Below are 5,173 nucleotides of genomic sequence, written 5' to 3'. Positions count from 1 at the left end.
TTTTTTCTTACCCCTCCTCTGAATTAATGTCAGGGCTTTATTAAATTTTATTTTCCCCCCCCCTTTTTCTAAAAACCCAAATAATAACCCCATTCCCAAAACAAATTCAAATTTTTAAAATTTTCTCTCAAAAATTTTTTTAATTTCAAATAATTACTAAAAATAACATTTCTGATTTCAAATCACTTTAAGTGTAAAAAAAATTGGGGGTCTCATCTTTTAATACTTACCTGTCCCAGAATTATAATTGGGGTAATTTCAAAGATATACACCTACCTGTGAACATGTATGAAATTTGAGTCCTGTGACTTCAGTGTATTGGATACTGTGACCATCTCAAATGATGACACCTTACTGCTACCAGCACAGTTCAAAGGAGTGAACGACGTCTGGGCCGGTGATGATATTTGGATATATTGGTAGCTGTACAAATAAAATATTTTGTACAATGAATTGTTTTTGTGTTTTAATGTTAATAAAGTGATATTAAGTCAAAATTGAGTCAATAATTTCATAAGGGTGGATTCTACCCAGAATTAGGTAAAAAGCTCTAAAATTGGATAAATCATAGTTAATTAAGCAAAATTCAAAGGTTTTAAAAAGACTGATATAGAATTTTTTTTATGCTTATGCAAAGTAAATTATTTAAGACTCTGATATACTAATTGATTCTTATCTAATCCCTTCTATTGCTTAAGTATGTACAAAAAGGTTTCCCCACCCCCCAGTGAAAAACACTTAAAGAAATAGCAGGTGCCCCCTTTTATTTTTGTTTACAATTAATTTAGACAAGAGTAAATCAATCCTTTTGATAACAAATCAAAGTTCAATATCTATAGTCTTATACATTACAATCAGAAGCTACTTTTTGAATTTCATGCTAAGAAAAAGGAGAATTTAAATATTTTTTTTTAAAATTAAAGAAAAGCAAAAACTGACTTCAACCCCCAAAATGTACTATACAATAAGAGGCTGGAAAGTTAATAAATAAAAAATTTACCTGCAATATACAGAAAACTGTCCAACAAAATACATCGGGTGGGTAGGGAGTCTCCATTTTCTTCTTATATAGAGAAAATGCCCCTGCTGATCAGAGACCGAGCACTCCCGGGGCCAAGAAAGCTGAACGATGAAATTCCTCTAAAGTGCTTAAATGAAAATAAATCAATAAAATTAGTCAAATTAAGCATAAATGATGAAAGAAACAACAATATTTTTCAAGTTTTCTAAAATTTCCTTAATTACATGTCTTCTACATAGCTAAATGTATGAAAAATGGATCCGCCAAGGGTGGAATACATGTTTTTCAATATTACATATTATTACATGTAAATATAATAAAGGTCAAATGTCATACATGCAGTTCAAGGTCATTACAATAATTTATGAAAAGACAAGACAGAGAGAAGCCAAAATGTAAATAAACAACAGTTAAGATATCAAATTTAATGAAAAAAAATCTACCTGTCTGGATAAGCAGGAAGGAGTCTAAGGGAAGTAACTCTTGCTGTTCGTAAGTACAAAAACTAGAAACCCCCCCCCCCTAAAACCGTGGAGGGGTCCTTGCATCCCCTCTTACCACCCTCACCCGAAAATATATTCATTAGAAAGTGAGTCGCAGCGAGTAATTCTGATGAAACTACAAATATTTTTAGATCAATGTAGAGGAAATAAATCCTTGAAAACATAGACCTTTGTTCTAACATAGTAGCTACAACATATTAAAATACAATGTAAATATAATAAAGGTCAAATGTCATACATGCAGTTCAAGGTCATTACAATAATTTATGAAAGGGGGGGGGTCACAACAGTTAAGATATCATCAGAGGAACACACACACTAGCAGGTCATGAGATGACAAGACAGAAAGTGTCCTCCTTTCTGACTTGAAAAGACCCAAATCACCACTAACCCCATTACCGCAGTAAACTAATTCAAATTTTTGCTAAATTTTCTCTCGAAATGTCATCAATCTTCAAATAATTAGCTAAAAATAACATTTCATGACTTTCAAATCACTTTACAGTGTAAAAATTGGGGTCTCTATAGGGAAAAGACCACTAATTATTTTCCCATAGAACTCCATACAAACCTTAGGCCTTCTCAGTACTTTACTATGACAATTTCAGAAAAATCTTTAGCATCATTTCAAACTTTGTTCTAAGCCCTAACAAAAAATACTGAAAAAAATATATGGTCCCATTGCGTTTATAGGTCAAAATTGCAGTTATTTTCAACTTATAGAGATTCGCAGTAAATAACACGCGACATAAAAAATCAACCCCCACTCCTAAAATCTTCCCTGGTATTTCTATAGTTTCTGTAATATTCCCTCATCCCATCATTTATTTCAAAGGTCATTAATTTTACTTTAAAATGAAAACAATTAAATACCTGATTTCAGCCAATGGCGTAACGCCTACCCATTCAGTACTCTGTTTAATGTTCCATAACAAACAAAGCCATGTGTTCATCCGGGGATTTGGTGCTCTCATTCCTATACTTACATACTTACCTGTCCCAGAATTAGTCAATTGGGGTAATTTCAAAGACTATACACCTACCTGTGAACATGTATGAAATTTGAGTCCTGTGACTTCAGTGTATTGGATACTGTGACCATCTCAAATGATGACACCTTACTGCTACCAGCACAGTTCAAAGGAGTGAACGACGTCTGGGCCGGTGATGATATTTGGATATATTGGTGACTGTAATAAATAAAATATTTGTACAATGAATTGTTTTTGTGTTTTAATGTTAATAAAGTGATATTAAGTCAAAATTGAGTCAATAATTTCATAAGGGTGGATTCTACCCAGAATTAGGTAAAAAGCTCTAAAATTGGATAAATCATAGTTAATTAAGCAAAATTCAAAGGTTTTAAAAAGACTGATATAGAATTTTTTTTATGCTTATGCAAAGTAAATTATTTAAGACTCTGATATACTAATTGATTCTTATCTAATCCCTTCTATTGCTTAAGTATGTACAAAAAGGTTTCCCCACCCCCCAGTGAAAAACACTTAAAGAAATAGCAGGTGCCCCCTTTTATTTTTGTTTACAATTAATTTAGACAAGAGTAAATCAATCCTTTTGATAACAAATCAAAGTTCAATATCTATAGTCTTATACATTACAATCAGAAGCTACTTTTTGAATTTCATGCTAAGAAAAGGAGAATTTAAATATTTTTTTTTTAAAATTAAAGAAAAGCAAAAACTGACTTCAACCCCCAAAATGTACTATACAATAAGAGGCTGGAAAGTTAATAAATAAAAAATTTACCTGCAATATACAGAAAACTGTCCGACAAAATACATCGGGTGGGTAGGGAGTCTCCATTTTCTTCTTATATAGAGAAAATGCCCCTGCTGATCAGAGACCGAGCACTCCCGGGGCCAAGAAAGCTGAACGATGAAATTCCTCTAAAGTGCTTAAATGAAAATAAATCAATAAAATTAGTCAAATTAAGCATAAATCATGAAAGAAACAACAATATTTTTCAAGTTTTCTAAAAATTTCCTTAATTACATGTCTTCTACATAGCTAAATGTATGAAAAATGGATCCGCCAAGGGTGGAATACATGTTTTTCAATATTACATATTATTACATGTAAATATAATAAAGGTCAAATGTCATACATGCAGTTCAAGGTCATTACAATAATTTATGAAAAAAAATCAGAAGCCAAAGGTCACAACAGTTAAGATATCATCAAGTTGAAATTCTACCTGTCTGGTCAGCAGGTCTAAGGGAAGTAACTCTAAGTACAAAAACTAGAAACCATTAGAAAGTGAGTCGCAGCGAGTAATTCTGATGAAACTACAAATAGCGAAAAAAGAGAAAACATAGACCTTTGTGTAGCTACAACATAGAAACAACAAAACTACAAATTGATCACCCTGCAGCCAAGAAAGGGGGGGGGGGCAATCCAGAGGAACACACACACTACCAAACATGAGATGACAAGACAGAAAATGTCCTCCTTTCACTTGTCCATCACAAAAATTCCTTTTATGTGCCACCTTAATTATTTGAAAAAATGCCAAAAGTGCAAAAGTCCAAGAAACTAAGAAAAAATGAACACCAGGTCACTGTCCTACACTTCCATAATATACACAGATAGAGTAAAACATAATAAATACACAGTCACATGTACATGCAAAATACATACATAAAACATTTCATGACTTTCAAATCACTTTACAGTGTAAAAATTGGGGTCTCTATAGGGAAAAGACCACTAATTATTTTCCCATAGAACTCCATACAAACCTTAGGCCCTCTCAGTACTTTACTATGACAATTTCAGAAAAATCTTTAGCATCATTTCAAACTTTGTTCTAAGCCCTAACAAAAAATACTGAAAAAAATATATGGTCCCATTGCGTTTATAGGTCAAAATTGCAGTTATTTTCAACTTATAGAGATTCGCAGTAAATAACACGCGACATAAAAAATCAACCCCCACTCCTAAAATCTTCCCTGGTATTTCTATAGTTTCTGTAATATTCCCTCATCCCATCATTTATTTCAAAGGTCATTAATTTTACTTTAAAATGAAAACAATTAAATACCTGATTTCAGCCAATGGCGTAACGCCTACCCATTCAGTACTCTGTTTAATGTTCCATAACAAACAAAGCCATGTGTTCATCCGGGGATTTGGTGCTCTCATTCCTATACTTACATACTTACCTGTCCCAGAATTAGTCAATTGGGGTAATTTCAAAGACTATACACCTACCTGTGAACATGTATGAAATTTGAGTCCTGTGACTTCAGTGTATTGGATACTGTGACCATCTCAAATGATGACACCTTACTGCTACCAGCACAGTTCAAAGGAGTGAATGACTCTGGGCCGGTGATGATATTTGGATATCTTGGTGACTGTAATAAATAAAATATTTGTACAATGAATTGTTTTTGTGTTTTAATGTTAATAAAGTGATATTAAGTCAAAATTGAGTCAATAATTTCATAAGGGTGGATTCTACCCAGAATTAGGTAAAAGCTCCAAAATTGGATAAATCATAGTTAATTAAGCAAAATTCAAAGGTTTTAAAAAGACTGATATAGAATTTTTTTATGCTTATGCAAAGTAAATTATTTAAGACTCTGATATACTAATTGATTCTTATCTAATCCCTCCTATTGCTTAA

The 5,173-nt window shown here is 32.4% G+C and overlaps 1 long non-coding RNA gene across 1 annotated transcript; it reads right to left on the bottom strand.

The window, feature by feature from the left end:
- Positions 1-281: 281 nt before the first annotated feature.
- Positions 282-4,860, bottom strand: LOC134234929 (uncharacterized). Its single transcript, XR_009985282.1, has 5 exons — positions 4,756-4,860; positions 3,292-3,413; positions 2,568-2,714; positions 1,001-1,122; positions 282-423 (listed from the first exon to the last, which is right to left on the bottom strand). It is a non-coding gene; the product is annotated as an uncharacterized LOC134234929 (long non-coding RNA).
- Positions 4,861-5,173: the final 313 nt, after the last annotated feature.

The sequence above is a fragment of the Saccostrea cucullata genome, unplaced genomic scaffold (genome assembly GCF_032062105.1).
Source record: "Saccostrea cucullata isolate Sc308-1 unplaced genomic scaffold, CSIRO_AGI_Scuc_v1 ctg20506, whole genome shotgun sequence".
Taxonomy (NCBI): Eukaryota; Metazoa; Mollusca; class Bivalvia; order Ostreida; family Ostreidae; genus Saccostrea; species Saccostrea cuccullata.
This window is presented reverse-complemented; position numbering and strand designations above follow the sequence as displayed.